Genomic DNA, 25,073 nt, shown 5'->3' with positions numbered 1-25,073 from the left:
TGTCTAGAAACCTCATCTGCGGAGAACAAGGGAAAGGCAGAGAAGGCGGGAAGAGAGGTGGCTGCAGAAGGGCCAGAGGAAGAGCATGGAGTAGGGGGAAGGAGGGGATAGGAGGAGAGTGAGGACAGGATGTCCTGAGTTTTAGAGATGAAGTGAGAAGCCAGTGCTGTGCAGAGGGCCTGGGAAGGGACAGGAAAGGTAGAGACTGCGTGCAGGATTGGCCAGTTCCTTGCAGATTTTAAAGAGTTCAGCCGAGTTGTTAGATGCCGCAGTTACACGGGCTTGGATGTGAGCTCTCTTCTTGGTTAGGACAGAGAGCCGGTATTGCCTTTGCAGCAGGCGGCAGGCCAGTTTGTCAGAGGATGTACATGAAGCATGCCATTTCCTCTCGGCCACTTTCGTTTTAGGGTGACGAGGTCTGAGTTATACCAGGAGTTGTACTTGGCTTTGGGCTTCCGGCGGATTCTCATTACAGGGGTAAGGATATCAAGAGTATCAGATATAGCAGAGTGGAGCGTGGAGAGGGCTGTGTCAGTGGGAGAGTCAGCCAAAGGGCGAGGGGGGCTGAGAAGGTGGCGGCGAAAGCCTCAGCTGACATGCGATTCATGGGTCGGATGGCCGAGAAGGTGGGGGGCAGTGATGGAAGTGTCTTACAATTCCTTCTGCTGAGGTTTCGCTAGGTTTTGTCGAGAAGGGCAAGGTCATGTCTCTCCTCGTCAGCCTCTCGATGTTTGCTGCCTTTCCCCTCCTCTTGAACTGCCAGGTCTGAATAGCTGTCTCGTTGTGCAGTCTGCCTTGCTGGTACTGTGCTTTCTTGCTCCACCTTTTACCCCTGTGGGTAAGGGAAAGGGCAGTCAGGTGTGTGTGATTCTGGTCAATTGCCTGACTTTGCCTGACCCTTGTATTGGGACATGTCAGGTAAACGGCTCTGGTGTTTGTCTGTTCTCTTGCATGTTGTACAAATGTGTTCATGTCAGAAAAGGGGGGACAGTGTTTTTGAATGTCCTACGTGGTAGGATGGGGAAAAGGTGTTGAAAGAAGGGGGATACCGTGTCTCACCCGTCGGTGTCCCACTCCCTGAGGACCCCCTATCCAGGGGATCCTCCCTCACTGGTCCACCCCCAGGAACTGGATCCAATAGCGATGGCCGTGTCCTGGTTACCTGGATGACAGATCCCCAGGGACTAGCTAGGGAGACACGTTCAAGTTTCTCACACATGCCACGCATTGATGACCTAATTGATAAACTCGGAAACATTACTTTTTTATCAACCCTAGACTTAACATAAGGGTACTGGAAGGTTCCAGTCTATGGACCTGATAAGAAAAAGACAGCTTTCTCAACTCCACTGGGACTGTTCCAGTTCAAAGTCCTCCCTTTTGGGCTATACGGGGCTCTAGCCACTTTCCAACGACTTATGGACAACATTTTACAGCCCTACTCTGATTTCTGTGGAGCTTATATTGACGATATCATCATTTATAGTAAAACTTGGGAAGACCATATTTTCCATCTTTTTACTATTATGATAGCCCTCAGAGAAGCTGTTACGCTCACCTGGTATCCACGAGGACGCCACCCAGCCCTGGTTGGATGATTTGCACTCTCGAACCATCTCCCGGTCCCTTGGTAAGGCCTCTGGTTAAAGATGGGTCTGCAATATAGGAGAGCTGGATTCAATACCAGATTGTCTTTATGTTTTTCCACCTCCCTTGGCCTCAACTCCTTCCTCCCCCTTGGGCCTTCTCCTTACCTTAATATTGTAAAAGGTGGATTCTCCGTCCTGCTCCTCATGGCAGGGGCGTGTAGATGTGGGGGGCGAGCAGCGACCAAGTTACTTCACTGGTGCAAGCCCCCCTGTGGTAATCCAGGCTTGCTACGACTCCGTAGGTTTGCTGCTTTACAATCTTTATATGCAGTTCTTATGTTCCTCATAGTTCGAATAATAATGTCTTGCTTCTTTCCTTTTAGGTATGAAAGGTATTTTGGTGTTGTCATGCAGTTTGAAGATGAGCATGGGCCAGTAGGCAAAAGCGTGGTGTGCGCACTCTTGTCCGGTGAGTGATGCGCGATGCGCAGTGCTGTTTCACCTTTTATATTGCTAACCTGTGTCTTTTCTCTCCTTGCAGTTTGCGATGTTCCTCGTTGAGCACCGTAATGTTCCAGCAATGATCCTGACCAAGAGATGACTACCCAGGTAAGAATTGTGTGGCTTTCTTCATTTGGGAGGAAACGTGAGTAAACGCTTACTAATGCTGTCTTTCTTTCTCCTCTTTCCAGGTTATGGTATTCCAGGATGCATGCGGTGCCGGATGATGGAGTTCGTACCTTTAGGTGAGTGGAACTGAAGTCATCGATGGATTGAAGACAGGATACTGTTCCAGGTAAGTTTCCTAGTGTTCTTTCTCTCTCTGCAGGTCCTTGGTTTCAGGTAAGCTGGCATCAAAGGACTGGTGAGCGTTACGCTGCCCACAGAAGAATAACGCAAAGCATGTTCTGCTGTTTGGGTGTCGTTTAAATAGTCTCAGGTAAAGTAGTCCAGGTAAAATAGTCCCAAGCCTGCCACACCCAAAAGACTAGACCGCATAGCTCAGTTCCTTGTAACTGAGCTATGTGTGTGCCTCCATGTTGGCTGAACCCCCCCCCCAAGTTAAATAGTCCCAAGTAAATAGTCCCATTCTAATGTTGGTCTTCATGATGGTTATGAGCCTAGCGCCAAAGGCGCCAGGACCGACTCCAAGAGAGTCTTGGATGAGGTTCTAAGGCCTTTGACCTGGCCCTAAGTGGAAGGCTGACTTGCCAGTGAGGGCCAGGGGCAAGCGTAATGACAGCACTCCCCCCAAGACCCCTCATGGTGGCACTTCTCCCTGTTCCTGGTTTGGCTGGGTAATTCTGTTGGAACTTTTTAATTAAGAGAGGTGCATGGATGTATTCACTAGGTTCCCATGATCTGTCTTGAGGGTCGTATCCCTTCCAATCAACTAAGTAGTATAGTTTGGATCTGGTGTATTTTGAATCTAGGATATCCTTAACTTCAAACTCTGGTTCTCCGTCAACTAATACTGGTTTTGGTGGTGTTGTAACCCGAGTACCGGGTTGTACCGGTTTCAGGAGTGATACGTGAAACACAGGATGAATCTGCATAGTGGGTGGTAGGGCTAATTTAACTGCCACTGGATTTATTATGGATTCAATAGAATAAGGACCCATATATCGGGGACGAAAGGTCTGAGTCCCTTTTATGGGCACATATTTTGATGCTAACCAGACCTTGTCTACAATTTGATAGTCGGGGGCTTTACTACGATGTTGGTGAGCGAATTTCTTTTGTGTGTGCTTGGCTTGGAGTAAATGTTCAGCTGCTTCTTTGAAGGCCTGGGAAATAGTCGTATGTAGGGTTTTAACCGCTGGTATTTCCAAAGGGGTTGGGAGATCCAATTCTGAAGTACGTGGATGTCTACCATATATAGTGTATTAAGGGGTTTGTCCAGTGCTGTTGTGTGATGAATTATTATAGGCATATTCAGCTATCCATAACAAGTCCTTCCAATTTCTTTCCACTTGATGTAACATACAACGTAAATATTGCTCAAAGGTTTGGTTTGTTCTTTCTGTTTGGCCATCTGTTTGAGGATGGTGACTTGTGGATAGTCGAATGTCAATTTGGGCCATTGAACAGCATTTCCTCCAGAAGTTGGATACGAACTGACTACCTCGATCTGAAATCAAGACCGATGGAAAGCGAAGTAGCCGTACAATTTCCTCCAGGAATACTTTTGCTAAATTGGATGCATTTGGAAGACCCTTAAAAGGAATAAAGTTGTCAGAATACGGCATCCAACTCGTGACGTTTCCCAGTCGGGCTTCTCACCTTGCAGGCTACGGCAAACAGCATCAGCTGACAGAGTTCTGCAGAGGACTTCGGTCCACCCACAAAACGGCACATACAGACGCTCACGTCATAGCCAGCATTACCAGCGCCGCTTTTGGGGGTTGCCATGGCGACTTGGGCAACGAATGCGCCATATTCGACGTGATTCCTCACGTTCCAGATCACATATTCACAATATTGCCGGAACGCCGGTATTTAACTCCTCCCCTGATTCTGCTCAGCGCTTCTGATTGCTTCTTTTTAACAGAAGCGTTTTTCTTGTTGGATTATCTTGTTTCTCGACTACGGCCTGTTTCCTGGTTATTCTTTCGGATTGTCCTCGCATTGCTGCTTACATTTAGTGTACCGACCTCGGACCGTTTCAGACTGGCTTGCTCATTGTTTCTTGTAATTTCTGCCCGGATTTTGTGTTGTGATTTTGGCTGAACTACGGATTGCTTCTTTGCCTTGAGCTCCTCCTACTTACTGGTGGTTTCTGACCATTTTTGGACCCTGCCTTCAGATTCATCCCCAACCCTTCATGGATCTCTTCACTCTAATCTTCTGGAAAGAACTGCTTAACTCAGGACTTTGTTTTAGGCGTCCTTTTGCCCGCGGGTACAGGATATAGTGCTGGACTAGAGACTGCCTTAGCACTTTAGGTGTCCTCATGCCGGTGGGATAGGCTTTCCTCTGGATCACCACTGCACAGACTTGGATCCTGCCTTCCTAATAAACGACATTGACAAGGTACACTTCGGTAGCAACTACTGTTAAACACATTGGTAAGACTATCCTCAGGTTGGTGTTTTGGCTAAAATTCTGTATCTGTTTTCTATTATATGATACAACTGTTAACCATTTGCCTTTTTCCTACAGCCACCGGGGTTTCCAGTGTGTCCATAACATCTTTCGACCAATAGGTTTCTCAGTCTGTCCTCTTGTACCCCTGAGAATCACATTGGTAGGAAGAACTCACTTCTTCACGACGAGTTCAACCGTATTCGATTATCTAGGATTATCTAGGATTCTGACAAAAGTGTGCCATTTTAGAGAACAAGTCTGCAACTACTAAGATGGTGTTGAATCCTTGACTGGGAGGTAGATCTGTAATGAAATCAAGGGACAGTGTGTGCCATGGTGCGGGAGGAATTTCCAATGGTTGGAGAAGACCAGCTGGTTCCTACTTTTGGGACTTGTTTTGTGCACGCACACCGCAAGATTGGATAATTTGTATGATGTCTTTACGCCATGTGGGCCACCAATAGTTTAGTTTTACTTTAGCTAGAGTTTTGGCAATTCCAGGATGACCTTCAATCAGGGAGTCGTGATAACCCGAAATAACCTGCTCTTGTAAATCTTTACTTGGCAAGTATAGACGGTTCCTGAAATATGGTAACTGGTCTTTAATGGTGTTATGTTCTCCTTGAGTACACCACTCTTGTGAGAAAGTGGGATCCATTAAGAGTTGGATCTTGTTTCTGAGTTCACCTTGTGTCAATGTTGTCATAAGACCCAGGAGTTTGTATTCTGCAATTATGGCTACTGGATCTGGAGTTGTGTATACCTTTTCATCAACACCCATGCGGGACAAGGCATCAGCCTTTCCGTTTCGGACTCCTGGCCGGTAGGTGATCACATAGTCATATTCAGCAATAAAAAAGAGCCCACCGAAGTTGACGGGATGATTGAGCCTTTGCTGTTTTTAGGTATTGCAGGTTTCGATGATCACTTATGACTGTGACAGTATGTCTAGCACCAAGGAGATAGTGTCGCCATGCCTTGAAAGCTGATTTTATAGCCAAGAGTTCTATGTCTGTGATAGCATAGTTGAGTTCGGGAGGTGAGAATTTTCGTGACCAGAAGGCCACAGGGTGTAACTGGCCAGTTCCTGGGTCCTTTTGTGAGAGAACAGCTCCCATAGCCATGCTAGAGACATCTGTTTCAACTATATAAGGGAGGTCTGGGCGAGGATGCTGTAAAACTGGAGCAGAAGTGAATTTTTTCTTAAGTTCTTGAAAGGCCTGATCTGCTTCTTCGGTCCAACTTTTTATTGTTTTTTCTCAATAGTGATGTAATTGGATGCACTATTTGGGAAAAATCTGGGATGAATCGGCGGTAAAAGTTTGCAAAGCCCAACATACTCTGGATTCCTTTAAATGAAGTTGGTGGCTGCCAGTTAAGAATGGCATCTACCTTGTGCCTATCCATTCTGATACCTTATGGTGTGAGGATAAAACCAAGGAACTCTACTTCGGTGACATGAAAAGAGCCTTTTTCGAGTTTAGCATACAGTTTATGTTGGCGGAGTTTAGTAAGGACGGAGCGTACATGCCTGACATGGTCTTCTTTTGTAGCAGAATACACTAAGATGTCATCAATGTAAACCAGGGCGCAAACATCAATTAACTCCCACAAAACATCATTCATAAAGTACTGGAATACAGCAGGAGCTTTGCAAAGTCCAAAAGGCATTACCTGGTATTCATACAAGCTGTATTTGGTATGAAAGGTTTTCCATTCATCTCCTTTCTTCACTCGAACAAGATGGTACGCCCCCCTAAGGTCCAGTTTGGTATAGATTTGGGCGTTTTTGACTTGATCCAATAATTCAGGAATAAGGGGCAGTGGATAACGTTTTTTTACTGTGATCTGGTTTAATGCACGATTGTCGATGCAAGTCCTCAAATCTCCTTCCTTCTTTGGTACGAAGAATAAGGGATTGGCTGCCGGTGATTTAGATGGGCGGATAAATCCATTTGCCAGGTACTGATCAAGATAAGATTTCAAATGGAGGTTTTCTGGTTCAGTAAGTGCATAGATTCGACCACAAGGAATTTGCTCACCAGGTATGAGGTCGATCTGACAATCGTAGGGCCTGTGCGGTGGTAGAGTATTGGCTTGTTCTTTCTGGAACACGTCTTGAAAATCTTGGTATTCATTTGGTAGAGTACTAGTCACACCTAGTACAATTGCCACCGTACTGGGAGTAGCAGATGTATATAAGTCTGTTTTCCCCTTTTCTTGGTAATAACAGGTGCAAGCACAATCATCAGAAATGGCCAACTTCTTGGCACGCCAATCTATTAGAGGGTTGTGAGCTACCAACCATGGCATCCCTAAAATTAGTCGAAACTGAGGAGCTTTGATGAGATCGAATGCAATAGATTCTCGGTGTCCATCCTGGCACAGTAGGATTATTGCTGCTGTACATTGGGTTACTGGTCCAGAAGCTATTTCTGTCCTATCAACAGTAATAACTTTTTCAGTAGTCGACTTAGAGCATAAGGGAAGCCCCATCTCTGCTGCCAGATCTTGGTCTACATAATTCCCAACTGCTTCGCTGTCTATGTATGCTTCGACAGCATGCATCCGAGATGGTTGTTGGTGATTGATCAAAATTACTGGTAATGCAAAGTGTGAGGTCTGTGGCTCATCCTTCTCGCTCGACAAGCGGACCTCTACACTTGCCGGACTTGGTAGTTTTCCAACTCCTTGTTATTATCTTCCTTCTTTGTGGCTCCAACAGTTCTCCTTGGTGGTTTCACTGGACATTCTTTGAGGAAGTGGCCTGATTTTCCAAAATATAAGCATAATTGTTGTTGCCTTCTCTTGTCTCTTTCAGTTTTAGTTAAAGGGGGCCGTACACCTCCGATTTGCATGGGTTCTACCGTGTTTCTCAATGTACGTGGAACATTATCCTTTGACCGGACATACACAGCTCGAGTGTCTAACCTTATCCGGTCTGCTTTTCGGTCGTGTAATCTGTGATCTAATTGTACCACAAGGTTGATGAATTCTCCACAGTCTTTAGGTGGGTTAACCACTTGAGCAAGGACATCCTTTAGTTCCCCTCGTAGACCCCGATGAAATAGTGTGGTCCTTTTTTCCTTAGGCCACAAAGCTTCAACGACTCGTCTGTTAAATGTTGCTATATATGTAAGCAAGTCTTGACTTCCTTGACGGAGTGACAAAAGTTTGTTATCTAATGCTTGGCCTTGGGTATGACGAGCAAAGAGTTTTTCCATTTCCATCTGGAAACCCCCAAAGTCATGTAACAACGAGTTATCCTAACTTACCAATGGTACCGACCAATCCGCAGCACTGCCACTCAGATATGACAAGACAAAAGCAACCCTCGCTTGGTCGTTAGGAAAAGCCCCAGGTGTGCAAAGGAAATGAAGACGACACTGGTTCATGAACGTTGCGTACTTCTTGGGGTCCCCTGTAAATCGTTCAGGTGGAGCTAAAGGAACTGCTCCAGGAAGGGTTTTTTGTAGTGGATTGGTGGAAGAAGTTGGTACAGGTGCTGGCGGAATGTTACCAGGCAATGGGGTCTGACCTGCCTGTGATTGGAGCAATTGTCTACTTATTTTGTCGGTACGATCCTTAGTAACAATCAAATCCCTCCTAAGAGCGTTGGTTTCTTGCCTGGCTGAATGTACTTCAGAGCATAATTGTCCCAACAACTGAACTAACTGGTCAGTATCTGAAGTCTCCATGACGCCCAGGTGGATAATATTATTGAGGCTTTGCATTCTGTTACGCTCACCTGGTATCCACGGGGACGCCACCCAGCCCTGGTTGGATGATTTGCACTCTCAAACCCTCTCCCGGTCCCTTGGTAAGGCCTCTGGTTAAATATGGGTCTGCAATATAGGAGAGCTGTATTCAATACCAGATTGTCTTTATGTTTTCCCACCTCCCTTGGCCTCAACTCCTTCCTCCCCCTTGGGCCTTCTCCTTACCTTAATATTGTAAAAGGTGGATTCTCAGTCCTGCTCCTCGTGGCAGGGGCACATAGATGTGGGGGGCGAGCAGCGAGCAAGTTACTTCACTGGTGCAAGCCCCCCTGTGGGAATCCAGGCCTGCTGCGACTCTGTAGGTTTGCTGCTTTACAGTCTTTATTTGCAGTTCTTATGTTCCTCTTAGTTCGAATAATAATTTCTTGCTTCTTTCCTTTTAAGTATGAAAGGTATTTTGGTGTTGTCATGCAGTTTGAAGATGAGCATAGGCCGGTAGGCGAAAGCGCGGTGTGCGCGATGCTGTCCGGTGAGTAATGCGCGATGCGCAGCGCTGTTCCGCCTTTATATTGCTAACCTGTGTCTTTTCTCTCCTTGCAGGTTGCGATGTTCCTCGCCGAGCGCCGTAATGTTCCAGCAATGATACTGACCAGGAGATGACTACCCAGGTAAGAATTGTGTGGCTTTCTTCATTCAGGAGGAAACGTGAGTAAACGCTTACTAATGCTGTCTTTGTTTCTCCTCTTTTCAGGTTATGGTATTCCAGGAATTCCAGGATGGAATTCGTACCTTCAAGTGAGTGGAACTGAAGTCAGCGATGGATTGAAGACAGGATATTGTTCCAGGTAAGTTTCATAGTGTTCTTTCTCTCTCTGCAGGTCCTTGGTTTCAGGTAAACTGGCATCAAAGAACTGGACACGGTGAGCATTACGCTGCCCACAGCAGAATAACGCAAAGCATGTTCTGCTGTTTGGGTGTGGTTTGAATAGTCTCAGGTAAAGTAGTCCAGGTAAAATAGTCCCAGGCCTGCCACACCCAAAGTAGTCCAGGTAAAGTAGTCCCAGGCCTGCCACACCCAAAAGACTAGTTCCTTGTAACTGAGCTATGTGTGTGCTTCCATGTTGGCTGAACCCCCGCAAGTTAAATAGTCCCAAGTAAATAGTCCCATTCTAATGTTGGTCTTCATGATGGTTATGAGCCTGGCGCCAAAGGCGCCAGGACTGACTCCAAGAGAGTCTTGGATGAGGTTTTAAGGCCTTTGAACTGGCCCTAACTGGAAGGCTGACTTGCCAGTGAGGGCCAGGGTAATGACAGAAGCTGGCCTAACTGCCAATCAATCCAAATGCAGATTGGCCCAATCAGCGTGAAATACCTCAGCTTCTTTGTAGGGAATGGTAGTGTACAACCTCAACGCGAGAACATGAAGGCTGTCCTAGATACCCCTACCCCTACACCTAAAACTAAAAGAGATCTCAGAGCATTCCTGGGGTTAATCGGTTATTACCGTAAGTTTATCCCTAACTTCTCAGACAGGACAGCTAGGCTGACTGACAAATTAAAGAACGCTGAACCCCAGAAAAGTCACTGGACTGACGAGGATGATATATGTTACAACAACCTAAAACAAACCCTGTGCCGTGAACCAATCCTAAAGGTAGTAGATTTCTCAAACAGAAGCCTCTCGTACAGGGTTAGGAGCAGTCTTGTCACAAATGTGCGACGGATTGGAACATCCCATCTTATTTACTAGTTGCAAACTTTTCCCACGTGAAATAAAATACTCTGTGCTGGAATTGTAGGCCCTTGCCATCAAGTGGGCCATTTTCCACCTCATATACTACCTCCTAGGATGAAAGTTCACACTGTCATGTACCATTCTGCACTAGTTTGGGTTAGCCAGCAAAAAGATTCTAACTCTTGAGTCATGCAATGGTTCTTAGACCTGCAACCCTACTGTTTAACTGTGGAGCACCGAAAGGGCAAAGACCAAGGGAACGTGGATTTCCTCTCTCGGTTCCCCTGTGAAACAGATGCGGCTACATCGCATAAGGGAAGGGTATGTGAGACACCTGAAGGTGTCTCACCCGCTAGTCCCCAGGGATTTCGCATCCAGGTGGCCAGGACATGGCATCACTTTTGGATCCAGTTCCTGGGGGTGGACCAGTGCGGGAGGATCACCTGGATGAGGGGTACTCGGGGAGTGGAAGTGGGAAACTCTAGGGTGAGACACGCTATCCCCTTCCCAATAACACCTTTTCCCCATCCTACCAGGTAGGATGCCTAGGAATTCAAGCACCCCCCTTTTCTGACACAAACACTTTCTCACATACAGTTCACTGTGAGCGACAAAGGACTAACACCAGAGCCCTATACCTGACATGTCCCAACACCATGGACAGGCAAAGTCAGGCAATTACAGATTACTACACACACCTGACTTCCATCACACTTCCCCATATGGAAAAAAGGTGGAGCACGAAGGCACACTCTGAGCGAGGCAAAGCACACTTGGAAAGTGAGAAACGGAAGACCAGGAAATAAGGCTGATCAAACCTGCACAGTGTGGCGGAGGTAACTGGGGCTCTCCCACATCGATAACCCAGACGGGGAGGAGCGATTGCCGCCGTGGTACTGACCCTGGCTCCTACAACAAAGCAGCGTCAAAAAAGACAGCACAGCCAGTGAGTCGGAGAGACTGATATCAAACCAGTTTGTGTTTAGAACCAAGGTTGCAAGCAGCAAAATTGTACAAAGGGAACAATGTGTGAGGCGTTTGCAAAGAGTGACGCAAATATAATTGGAACCAAAGGAGTAATTGAACTTTACATTTTGAACTTTGGGAGGCCAACAAAAGATATCATACACAGAGTGGTCCGGTGCCACGTGGGCGCTCATTCGAAAGTCTCTGTCAGGTATCCAATTGATGCTGAGTGTGAAAAAAAGGAATAATGAAATGGAAGTGTTCATGGTCTAGCTAAACCATGTGCACATTCGAAAGTCTTCGATAGTATAAGGTAAATCACAATTTGTCCGAGCCCGGCTGAGGAAGACTAATTGACCGAAATAAAGGGATATGAGCCCGGCAGAGAGGGATCCGGGGCGAACCGTTAGTCACCTGAGAAATAATTCTCTGAACGTTGGTTTAAAAGGGATCTGAGCCCGAAGAGGGGGATCCTACTTGGAAATTATGAAAAGGACCTGAGGGGGATCGAGGGTCAACACCCAACTTTGAATACATTTGAAAGGAAAAGAACGTTTAAATATTGTTTTTACAAGACAAGCCCTTTTGAGTCTAGAGACTTACAAGTAGTAAAGAGGCTTCGACCCAGAAGGTCCTGGGCTGCAAAGATTGAACTGTATCCTTGTGCCGCAGAAGTCAGAGTGTGCGCTTTGCTCGAGTGAACCGCCTTGCCCCGTGATGAAAACATGGGAAAGGGAGGCCAACGGCCCAATTATCCTGGCTTATCATTTTGTTAACACTTCTTTCTTTTTCACACCCTTTATAAAGTTCAATAAACACCCTTGAACTGTGGTCACTTGTAGTTACTTTGATACCATGCCTTCCTTACAGAAGTCACTAAAAGAAAGGGAATTGCATCAAACGTTTATTTCACCCAAGTTAAAGTGCTTCTAGGGGGTCATTACAAGTTGGGCGGTAAGGGATACCGGGCAGGGGTAAGGAGACCGGTGCCGGTAATATCTTACCGCCCAATTCTGAGGTCCCTTAGCAGGAACCGTAAAGGACGTGTGGTCTGACCACACGTCCTTTACGGTTCCTGCTAAGGTACCAGGGCACTAATAACGGGCCTGCTATACGCGAGCCCATTATTAGCGCCCTCCACATTCCCATTGAGCCCTATGGGGGCTCAAATGGGAATGGGGAATGGTTTGTTCAATGGGGACTTACCAGTCCCTCCAGGGTCGGAATGCACCGGTAAGTCCCCATTGAACCAGACCGGTGCCAGACCCAGTATTGGAGGCAGCCATGGCGCAAATAGTGCCATGGCTACCTCCAATCTCGGAATGAGGCCCAAAGTCTTTCTTTTTCCCATTGTTGTATTTGAACTATTATCGAAGCGGTCGTGTGTCTCCTATTAAGAAGGAGAACATTGTCGGTAAGCAATTAAGAAGTAGTAGCTGACTTTCCCGTAGTGTTACAAGACTATATATCATCAAAGAGAGGCCGCGTGGATGAAAATGTGTTTCCCGATTCATGTTAAAGCAGAACGCTGCCTGAAATGAAAGAGAACGTAAACCTTTAAGTGGAAGTTTGTCCTCAAAGAGAGATTGTGTGTACCTAAATTTGTTTCTACAGGGAAACCTGCCTCTTGTAACATTCAGAACAATTATTTAGTAGTCGTAGAAGTTATTGAAGTCATGAGAAGAACAAGCATTACCCAAGCGAGTAGACAGAGCCTTTTTAAGGTGAAACCAGCCCAATTGAGATCTGAGCACCATTGATTTGAAGTTGTTGAAGCTGTTATAAACCCAGAGTCCTCTGATGCAAGTGTGACAAGGTGATCACAGGCTAGAAGAGTAGCAATACAGCTTTGGGGTAAGTACTGGAAACAATAAGGTGTATGTATTGTAAGGTACACATGGTGGCAACAGTATATACAGACACATGTGATCACAGTTCAAGGGTGTTTATCAAACTGTATAACTGGGTGAGAAAAATGCCTAACTGCAGTATTCTATCCAGCTCTCCACTGGGCATCAGCACGTGAGGATTCCAAACTCATGAGAGGTGTGTGCCACATGTACGAGCACCACAGAATCTTGCCTGCATTTGACGATCAATAGGCGTTTATTAGCTGGCGATCGGTAGGGCTCATATCTCTTCCTACTTGCTTTTATTATATTTATATAAGTCACTAATAAATCCTTTTCCCAATTAAACATTGTTTTGTGGGGATATATATATCTCTCCCACTACAAGTGGCGACGAGGATTCACCCTGAGCCCCACCGCCCGTGTCAAGCCAGCTCACCTCCTGAGCGTCGTAGCGGCCCCTGCAGCCCCTGCAGCCCGGCAAAATCTGCTGCTGCTGCTCCGCTCCCCTCCTCCAGCACACAACGATCAGGTAATCCTGTCCAAGCTTTCGCGTTTTTTTAAATTGTATAAACAAGGCGATCCTGCCGAGTGAATTATGGCACTGCAAGGACTGCTTCAACTTCTCTGGAATTCAGTTTTCTGCTCCCGCGTATGCGCGTTATGCCCTGTAAGCAACAGGAATTTAAAGGGACACACCCAATACAAATCCACACTATAAATGATAGAAATTTAAAGTGACAGTGCAGCGTGTCTCCCCACAAGTCAAGCCTGCAAATCAAAACCATTTGTGGACAAATTGACAAGTTTATTTTTGTACATATTACTGCAATAAATACTCAACCCATACGCCGCAAATTTATATACTGGTCAACTCAACTCGGTAAACCTCCTATCATTATCATTCTCCATTAAGGGTGTTATCACAACGCACCATAATTACAATTAGAGAGTTCAAACACACCTGAGTGAAACTTGTCCTTCAACAGTGTGCCCCCACCCATGTTCTTCGTACCAGAATCTGGTGAACCAGCGACACCATGGAGGAGGTGGATTAAATCTTTTGAGCACTATGCAGGTGTTGTCTGTGGCCAGAATTGTAGTATAGAAAAAAGAAAATCATTACTGTTACATTGGGGGTCATTACGAATTGGGCGGTAAGGGTTTACCGGCACCGTTAAGGATGCCGGTGCCGGTAAACCCTTACCACCCTATTCCGAGGTCCCTTAGCGGGTCCCAGCAGGAATGGCTGGTCTGACCAGCCGTTCTCTGTGGGACCCATTAAGGGACCTTGGAGCTAATAACGGGCCCGCAATTGCGAGCCCGTTATTAGAGCCTTCCCCTGAGTCCTATGGGGGTTCAAATGGGAATGGGGAATGGTTTACCAGGTCCGCACAGGTCGGAATGTCCCGGTAAGTCCCCATTCAGTCAGCCTGGACCCGGGTTTGGGGGCAGCCATAGCGCTAAAAGCGCCATGGCTACTTCCAAACTTGTAATGACCCCCATTGTCTAGGCCCAGCTGGGCAGGAGAAGTTTGAGGACTTACCGGACCTCCCTGCAAATGAAGATGTGGATCTAAATGAATATGAACGCACTGTCAAGAAAATAAGTAAACACTATGAGAAAAAACTAAGCACCATCTTAGAGCGATACAAATTTGGAAAGAGAGGACAGTAGGAAGGAGAGAGCGTTGAACAATGCATACATGAATTAAGGATGTTAGCAAAAACATGCAACTTCAATGCACAATTGGATGAGAGACTGAGACACCAGTTCATGTTGGAGTGCAGAAGTAGTAAAGTAAGAGAGAGACTATGGTCAGAAGATGATACACCCTTAGATACTGTCTAACATGTAGCCAAGGAAGTTGAGCACACAGAGAAGTGTGTTAAAGAGCTGGAGAACAGAGTCCAAACAGTTGAAATTAAGCACGAAACCCTGAAACCCAGTGGCACGACAATGAGTACACATAATAATAATGAATCAATAACTCAAGTGAATGATGCAGTGAGTAAGCCGGGCACATCCAGAAGAATACGCAAACCATTGTGGAATGAAGTTAGGAGGAATAAGACATCTTTCAGGGAACAAACTACAAACTCGAGGAGGAGAAGTCCACGCAGACAAAGAAACAGCCCGAGAAGGAAAAACACAGGCAGGTGTTTCAGATGAGATGGCGTTGATCATTGGGCGGATGACCCGGATTTCCCTGCTCTGAAGATAATTTGCGGTAAATGCAAAGGAAGAGGGCATTATGCCAGATGTTGCAGGGTTCAGAACACATCAACGAATTGGATAGGAGATAACAATTGCAGTGAGGAGGAAGGAGAAGAATGTGTGTTCGTAATATTAGATGACGAGAATGAAGAAGAAAAGGAAAGCCCCAAGGCTACAGTGTGTGTAGACGGAATTGTCATGCGCATGATGATAGATTCTGGCGCTAAATATACTATCGTACCACAGAATCTATGGAACTGGAGCAAACATGAATATTTGCATGAAACTGATATAAACCCCAGAGCCTATGGCGGAGTAAAAATTGATGTTATTGGTTGGTTTTGGGGTACACTGAAGTTTAAGGACAAGAAAGGAAACGGGAAAATATATATCACTAAAGCAGGGAGGACACCCCTATTGAGTTTGACTCATCAAAGCATAATCAAAGTGAAGTTGGATGCAAGTGCGAATTAATCTGTGCTATCAGTAGCGAATGCAGTGACTAAATCCAATGGGACTGACAAAATGATGGAAGGGCTGTTCAGAGATGAAATTGGATGTCTTCGTGGATTTGTATATGAAATTAGGATGAAGCCTGGTCATGTTCCTGTAGCACAAAAATTACGCACAATTCCGTTATCCATGAGAGATGAAGTAAAGAAGGAGATCAAGACCTTGGAAAATCAAGGGATCATAGAGAGCATTGATGCAAGCAAGTGGGTTTCACCGTTAGTTGTTCTCAGGAAGAAATCTGGCAAGCTGAGGATATGTGTAGACATGCGTGAACCTAATAAATGTGTAGTTCCCGACAGGCACCCACTTCCTAAAATTCAAGATTATGTCTCCACAATAGGCACGTCAAAATATTTCTCTACTCTAGATCTGACTTCAGCGTAACACCAAGTAAAACTGCATAAGAATTCCAGGAAAATGACAGCATTCATCACACCTGATGGACTATATCAGTACAAAAGGTTTCCCTTTGGTTTAGTGTCTGCTGCGTCTGTTTTCCAAAAGATTATACATACACGTTTTGAAGGAGACCAAAGCATCATATGCTTTCAAGATGATATCTTAATACATGCCGATGACCAGAAATTGCATAATGAGAGATTAAAGTACGTTTGCAGGAAACTGCATGAGGCAGCAATGACTCTGACTAAAGACAAATGCAACTTAAACAGTTCTAAAATCGAATATCTTGGACACACAATTTCAGCAGAAGAACTATGACCGAAGAAACAGTTAGCTGATGCCATAAATAATATGCTGAAACCAAAATTTAAGGAGGAAGTGCATACTTTCATTGGGATGGCGGAGTACTATTCAAAATTCATACGTGATTTCGCACTTCACACTGTTCCACTACGTGAACTCTTGAAAAAGAAGACTTTTGAATGGAACATTGAGTGTGAAGAAGAATTTGAGTTCATCAAATCACCATTGGCCAAAGCACCAGCATTAAAAGATGTCAGGAGTGACAGGAAAACTAATTACCATGGCGCCAGTAATCTGGGTTTAGGAACGGTCGTTACCCAAGAAGTTGGTGGAAAGGAGATTTTGATTGCCTTTGCATCGAGACTACTAAAAGGTGCTGAATAATCTTATGCTGCCATAGAAAAGGAGACCTTGGCCATCAAATGGACAGCAGAGAAATTCAGAAGTTTTATTTGGGATGTGGAGGTGGAATTCCGCGCCGACCACAAACCACTGATTCATGTTATCATGAATAAGGGTTTGGATAAGGTTTCAAACCGAATAAGGAGATGGGTGATACTTCTACAGGAATTCAATTGTACAGTGCAATATGTACCAGGAGTGATAAATCTTGCTGCTGACTGTTTGTCGCGCCTCACCAGCGTTTCTGAAGCAGATGATGGAAATGAGAATGACTCAGAGGTGGTCTTAAGCATAGAGATCATGTCCATACCACAAAAGGAATGGGAGGAAGCGGAAGAACAAGATATTTTAATGGTACGATTGAAACAACTTATTCAGAGTCAGTGCTCTCTGAGAAAGACAAAGTTTGAAGACCTTGGTTTTATGGAGTATTGGAGAATTTCTGATTAACTTAATGTAGAGAATGGCAGAGTCATGAGAGGCGACAGAATTATCCCACCAGCAGGATTACGTCAGAGACTTATTGAATTAGGTCCAGAGGGTCATCAAGGAATTGTGAAAACCAAGCAAAGGATATGTGGTGGCTTTTGGTGGCCAGGACGTGACCTACACATTGAAAGATCCATTCATAATTGTATCTTTTGCAATGAGAGTGATAGGCCGTGTATGATTGTGAAATATCCAATGGTGGTGACAGAAATTCCAGGGAAACTTTGGGATGAATTGGACATGGATGTTTTAGGCCCAATATACAGTGATGGTAAACAGCAGTTTTGTTTTGTAGTAATTGATTTACTAACAAGGTGGGTGGAGGTATTGATTAGGCCATGTATTTGTAACGCTCACCTGGTTCCCTCGGAGGTGCTGGTCTTGACTGGGCGGTGAAAACGTCTTCAACGTTAGGCGTAGGATTCGTTTGGCTCCCGGATTTGACCCCTTCCTCACCGAAAGCTTGACCTGCAGAGTGAGGTGTCTGCAAGTGGAAAATCAAGGTATTAGTGGCTGGAAGGTTGGGAGAAGTTCTTAGCCCCTCTCTCCCTCTCTTCCCGTGGTACTCGGGTGATTGTTGTGCTCACCTTAAGTAAGTGAATGCTGAGCTCTCCATCCTGCGTCTTGTGCAGGGGCGCTGGGTCCAGTTACTTCACTGGATGTGAGTTCCGCCTCTTGATTGCAGAGGGTAGTTGAGAGCGAAGCCGCCGTTTGCTGCACGAGCGTGACTTGTAAGTATTAAAGTTCTCTTTAGATTGCTCTCTTCAAATGTCTTTTTCCCTAATGTCTATGTCTTTTACTTTTCAGATGCTGTCGATGCCAAAGAAGATGCTCTCCCCGATTCGTGGCAGAGAGCGTAACAAGAAGACGATGAATTCGAAGGCACGTAAGTAGGAAGGCTGCTTTGGGGCCGTAGAATGCACCTTAATGTCCCCTTTTGTCTCTACAGGTGCCGGAATGCAGTGCGAGCAAGGTTGGAGCAAGCGCAACACAGGTAAGCAGTATTGTTACCAAGCGTTACTAACCAATGTTCTTTGTCTTTGCAGGCCCGATGCCGGACGAGAAATGCAGAAAAAACGTCTTGGATGCTGCCGATGGATCGGGTGAGTTGAAGCGCTAACTTTGCCTTTGTCTAACCTGTGCCTTTTGTTTTGCAGGAGCCGCTGAAGATTGAAGATTGGTTCCCAGCAGGTAATTTTCGTAATTACAGGATCCGGAGCTGAAGATTCGCTGGAGCTGACACGGTGAGCGTCCTGCTGCAGATGCAGAATAACGCGAAGCATGTGGTACCAATCGGGTGTGGTTTAAATAGCCCATAGGAGTGCTTAGGTGTCTTCTTCCACAGCAGCCTCGCCCAGGTAAAAGAGTTCCTGCTTCCAGAAGGGTTCCAGCAGCAATGATCCAGGGAGTGGTGCCTGCCCCACCCAGAAGGAAAAGTAGTCCCTGCCAGAAGAGAGTAAAGCATCATCTTGCTGGTAAGTAAGCAGCATGGTCTGCTCCAGGTAGGTTCACCCAAGCACTTTTACACTTGATATGAGCCCGGCGCTTCCTGTGCCGGGACGGATCCTTACTATGAGCCTGGCACCACCGGTGCCAGGACAAGGTCCAAAAGGTCCCTATTGGGACTTGCTGGTGCCGATAAGACATGTTATGAGCCTGATTCCAAGTATGTTGAGTAGGTCCTGACTCCTTGAAAGGAGTGGTCATGACAGCACCCCCCCTCAAGGCCCCTCCCAAATTCGTCTTCTCCGGGGGTTTTGGTTTATCAGGAAAAGTTCGATGAAACTTCTTAACCAGACGGGGTGCATGAACATGTTCCGACGGTTCCCAAGATCGTTCCTGGGGGCCATAACCTTTCCAGTCAATCAGATAGTATAATTTAGATTTGGAAATCTTGGAGTCTAATATGTCTTGTATTTCGAATTCTAGTTCTCCGTCCACAAGAATAGGGTCTGGAGATTTTGTCAAACGTGTTCCAGGTTGCATGGGTTTCAGTAGTGAGACGTGGAAAACTGGATGTATCTTCATATGGGCAGGTAGGCCCAATTTAACCGCCACTGGATTGATTATGGCAGTGATTGGGTAAGGCCACAGGTATCGTGGATTGAAAGTACGCGGTCCTTTTAGGGGTAAATGTTTGGTGGATAGCCAGACCTGATCTCCCACAAGATATTGAGGAGCTTCCTTTCGATGTAGATCCGCACACTTCTTGTATTGCTCCTTGGCCTGCTTGAGTGGCCTCTTTAAAGGCTTGAGTGATTGTCGAATGCAGATGATCTACAGCGGGTGTTCCAAGAGTCTGAGGTGGGTCAAGATTTGAGGTGCGAGGGTGGATTCCATATGAAAGAAAAAACAGAGTTTTTCCAGTTCCGGCGTGGACTGAATTATTATAAGCGTACTCCGCAATCCATAGAATGTCTTTCCAAGTGCCCTCTGATTGTTGTAACATGCAGCGTAGATACTGTTCCAAGGTTTGGTTGGTCCTCTCGGTCTGCCCGTCGGTCTGGGGATGGTGGCTGGTCGAAAGCCTTATGTCAATTTGGGCTAGGCGACAACAACTCCGCCAGAAGTGGGAAATAAATTGACTCCCTCTATCTGAGATTAAAACTGAAGGAAAGCCGTGCAACCGAACGATGTTTTCGAGGAATTCGCGGGCCAAAATTGGAGCTGTAGGTAACCCTTTCAATGGGACGAAATGAGCCATTTTCGAGAATAGGTCCACAATCACTAAGATTGTATTAAATCCGGAGCATGGTGGTAAATCCGTGATGAAGTCCATGGAGAGAGTATGCCATGGGTGTGGAGGAATGTCTATTGGATGTAGGAGGCGTGCTGGTTTCTCCTTCTGGCTTTTGCTTTGAGCGCACACACCACAGGAATTAATGAAATCCTTAATGTCCTTTCTCCAAGACGGCCACCAGAAATGTCTTTTTATTTTTTCCAACGTTTTGGTAATGCCGGGATGTCCTTCCATTAAGGAGTCATGGTAACAAGAGATCACCTGTCTTTGTAAATCGGTACATGGTAGATATAACCTTCCTCGAAAGTATAGTAGATTCTTATCCATTGTGAAATCATTTCCCTTGAGTTGCCAGTCTTGCACTTTTGCTGGAGTCAGAAGATCTTTAACTTTAGCTTCAATGTCTTCAATGGATTGTGCATCTATCAAACCCAGGATTCTCTGTTCCGGAATTATGGGTACGGGTTCAGGATTGGTCGTGAGTTCATGTACTCCAATTCGGGAGAGAGCATCTGCTTTTCCATTCTTGTTGCCTGGTCGGTAAATTATCACAAAGTCGAATTCGGCGAAAAACAATGCCCAGCGAAGCTGTCTAGAGGATTGAGCTTTGGCTGATTTAAGGTACTGTAAATTACGATGATCCGTGATGACGGTGACTGTGTGTCGGGCTCCCAAGAGATAATGCCGCCAAGCTTTAAAGGCGGACTTGATAGCCAAAAGTTCCTTATCTGTAATGGTATAGTTGATTTCAGGAGCTGAAAATTTGCGGGACCAAAATGCCACGGAGTATAATTGATTTGTTTCCGGGTCTCTTTGCGAAAGTACTGCTCCCATTGCGAGACTGGAAGCATCAGTCTCTACTATATAGGGAAGTTCCGGGCGAGGATGTTTTAGAACTGGAGCCGAGGTGAATTTTGTTTTTAGTTCCTGAAAAGCTTGTTCAGCCTCTGTAGACCATTCGAAACGTTTATTCTTTCTGAGGAGGGCTGTAATGGGTTGGACTACTCGAGAAAACTCTGGGATAAATCTTCGATAAAAGTTGGCGAAGCCCAACATGCTTTGAACTCCTTTCACTGACGTTGGTGAGGGCCACTTAACGATAGCGTCCACTTTTCTTGAGTCCATGTGGACTCCATTAGGTGACAAAATAAATCCCAAAAATTCGACCTCCGTGACGTGAAAAACGCATTTTTCCAATTTTGCAAAGAGTCTGTGTTTTCAGAGCCGCTCCAGTACTGCGGTGACATGTTTTCGATGTTCCGCCTCAGAGGACGAGTAGACCAGAATGTCATCAATATAGACAACTACACATACGTCAATGAGCTCTCTGAGGACGTCATTCATAAAATGCTGAAAGGCTGCCGGAGCGTTGCAAAGCCCAAAGGGCATTACTTGATACTCGAACAGTCCATATTTAGTACGAAAGGCCGTCTTCCATTCATCGCCCTCTTTTATTCGTACTAAATGGTAAGCTCCTCTGAGGTCCAGCTTTGTGTAGATACAGGCACTTTTAACCTGGTCAAGAAGTTCAGGGATCAATGGTAACGATACCTGTTCTTAATCGTAATCTGGTTCAGGGCACGGAAATCTATGCATGTTCTTAGGTCTCCCTCTTTTTTTGGCACGAAGAACAAAGCTGAAGAGGCTGGGGACTTCGAGGGACGGATAAATCCATTAGTCAAGTACTGGTCCAAATACCTCCTTAGGTGAAGATTTTCAGGTTCTGTGAGGGCATAAATTCGACTGCATGGAGGAGTGGATCCTGGAACCAAGTCTATTTGGCAGTCGTATGATCTGTGAGGAGGCAGCGAATTAGCTTGATCTTTCCAAAAGACATCCTGAAATTCCCGGTATTCAGGAGGCAGGTGAGGACTCTCAGAAGCAGTTGCAGCTAGCTTCGTGGGGGGCTGCGGATAACAGGTAGGTGCGCATTCTGGAAACCGGATTGTCTTTGCTCGCCAATCAATTTGAGGATTGTGTTTCTCCAGCCAAGGGATTCCCAGGATAACTTGAAACTGTGGAGCCTTGATCACGTCAAACACGATTTTCTCTTGATGTCCATCTTGGCTTACCAACGTCACTTCCATGGTGGTGTGAGTAACTGGTCCGGAAGCTATTTCCGTACCATCCACGGTGGTTATAACGTCTTTCACCGACTTAGGACAAAGAGATAGATTCATCCTGGCGGCCAATTCACAGTCCACGTAATTGCAGATTGCGCCACTATCTATGTATGCTTTAATGGCATGCATACGATTGGGTTGTTCCGGACTCACGAGGACCATGGGCATGGTAAAATGCGAGGTCAAAGAACTGGTTTTAACGCTCAGCAAGCGGACCTCTACACTTGTCGGGCGAGGTCGTTTTCCGACTCTGAACTTTTGGCACCCTTATCGGAAGCTCCTACTGTCTTCTTCTTTGGTTTCACTGGGCAATCTTGGAGGAAGTGCCCTGAGTTCCCGCAATAGAGGCACAATTGTAGTTGTCTTCTCCTTTCTCTTTCCTTTTGGGTTAGAGGTCCTTTCACCACCCCAATCTGCATGGGTTCCACAGTATCATTTCCTTTAACGGAGCTCTGTGGTCTTGTAAAAACTCGATTCTCAAACCTGGAACGATCGGCTTTTCGATTTTGTATTCTATGATCCAGTTGCACCACCAGATCAATGTATTCAGAACAGTCTTGTGGAGGGTTCACCACCTGGGCCAAAACGTCTTTAAGTTCTCCACGAAGGCCTCTATGGAAAAGGGTGATTCTCTTATCCTCAGGCCACCCGGTTTCAACCACTAGTCTGTTAAATGATGCAATGTAGGCCAGAAGATCTTGATTGCCCTGTCGTAGTGAAAGAAGTTCATTGTCCAGGGCCTGTCCCTGAGAATGTCTTGCGAACAATCTTTCCATACTAGCTTGGAAGTCCGGGAAATTATACAGAATAGGGTTATCTTGAGTCACTAAAGGAATAGACCAATCTGCGGCACTGCCACTAAGATATGAGAGCACGAAGGCCACCTTAGCCTGGTCCGTTGGAAAAGCGGCAGGTCTACACAGAAAGTGCAAACGACACTGATTGATGAACACAGCAAATCTTTTCGGATCACCTGAAAAGCGTTCGGGCGGAGCCAAAGGTACATTTCCTGGTAGATTAATTTGCACTGGATTAGAGGAAGCTGTTGGGGCATGGCTTCCACCAGGGGTAGGCAGAGGAGTCTGTCCCGCTTGGGCTTGTAACAATTGTCTAGCCAAGTCGTCTGTTCGCTCCTTAGAAACCACTAGCTCTCTCCTTAGGGCATTTGTTTCCTGGCGAGCTGCGTGTACTTCTGCTCTCAACTCCCCGAGCAACTGAGCCAATTGGTCTGTGTCCGAAGTCTCCATTGCGCCTGGGCGGGAAATGTATGGTGAGGCTTCGCGTTCTGTAACGCTCACCTGATTCCCTCGGAGGCGCTGGTCTTGACTGGGCGGTGAAAACGTCTTCAACGTTAGGCGTAGGATTCGTTTGGCTCCCGGATTTGACCCCTTCCTCACCGAAAGCTTGACCTGCAGAGTGAGGTGTCTGCAAGTGGAAAATCAAGGTATTAGTGGCTGGAAGGTTGGGAGAAGTTCTTAGCCCCTCTCTCCCTCTCTTCCCGTGGTACTCGGGTGATTGTTGTGCTCACCTTAAGTAAGTGAATGCTGAGCTCTCCATCCTGCGTCTTGTGCAGGGGCGCTGGGTCCAGTTACTTCACTGGATGTGAGTTCCGCCTCTTGATTGCAGAGGGTAGTTGAGAGCGAAGCCGCCGTTTGCTGCACGAGCGTGACTTGTAAGTATTAAAGTTCTCTTTAGATTGCTCTCTTCAAATGTCTTTTTCCCTAATGTCTATGTCTTTTACTTTTCAGATGCTGTCGATGCCAAAGAAGATGCTCTCCCCGATTCGTGGCAGAGAGCGTAACAAGAAGATGATGAATTCGAAGGCACGTAAGTAGGAAGGCTGCTTTGGGGCCGTAGAATGCACCTTAATGTCCCCTTTTGTCTCTACAGGTGCCGGAATGCAGTTCGAGCAAGGTTGGAGCAAGCGCAACACAGGTAAGCAGTATTGTTACCAAGCGTTACTAACCAATGTTCTTTGTCTTTGCAGGCCCGATGCCGGACGAGAAATGCAGAAAAAACGTCTTGGATGCTGCCGATGGATCGGGTGAGTTGAAGCGCTAACTTTGCCTTTGTCTAACCTGTGCCTTTTGTTTTGCAGGAGCCGCTGAAGATTGAAGATTGGTTCCCAGCAGGTAATTTTCGTAATTACAGAATCCGGAGCTGAAGATTCGCTGGAGCTGACACAGTGAGCGTCCTGCTGCAGATGCAGAATAACGCGAAGCATGTGGTACCAATCGGGTGTGGTTTAAATAGCCCATAGGAGTGCTTAGGTGTCTTCTTCCACAGCAGCCTCGCCCAGGTAAAAGAGTTCCTGCTTCCAGAAGGGTTCCAGCAGCAATGATCCAGGGAGTGGTGCCTGCCCCACCCAGAAGGAAAAGTAGTCCCTGCCAGAAGAGAGTAAAGCATCATCTTGCTGGTAAGTAAGCAGCATGGTCTGCTCCAGGTAGGTTCAACCAAGCACTTTTACACTTGATATGAGCCCGGCGCTTCCTGTGCCGGGACGGATCCTTACTATGAGCCTCGCACCACCGGTGCCAGGACAAGGTCCAAAAGGTCCCTTTTGGGACTTGCTGGTGCCGATAAGACATGTTATGAGCCTGCTTCCAAGGATGTTGGGTAGGTCCTGACTCCTTGAAAGCAGTGGTCATGACAGTATTACTGCAAAAACGGTTACCCGTTTTTTATCTGAGATTTGTGGGGGAGAAGGATTTCCAAAATGTATTATGACTGACAATGGTGCTCAGTTTTGCTGAAAAGAAATGGAACATTTCTGTGTGAGAAATTCCATTTAGTACAAAAGAAGTGCCATTTATCACCCTTAGACAAATGGAGTAGTTGAGCGTTTCAATAAGGTACTCAAAGATGCCATTCGATGGGCCTGGTCGAATGGGTTAAAATGGGAGGAAGCGGTAAGAGAGAAAATTGTTGCTCACCGTTT

Source organism: Ambystoma mexicanum, chromosome 4q, assembly GCF_040938575.1.
Source record: "Ambystoma mexicanum isolate Mex_15411 chromosome 4q, UKY_AmexF1_1, whole genome shotgun sequence".
Lineage (NCBI taxonomy): Eukaryota > Metazoa > Chordata > Amphibia > Caudata > Ambystomatidae > Ambystoma > Ambystoma mexicanum.
The sequence above is the reverse complement of the archived record's forward strand: the minus strand, read 5'-3'. Positions refer to the sequence as shown.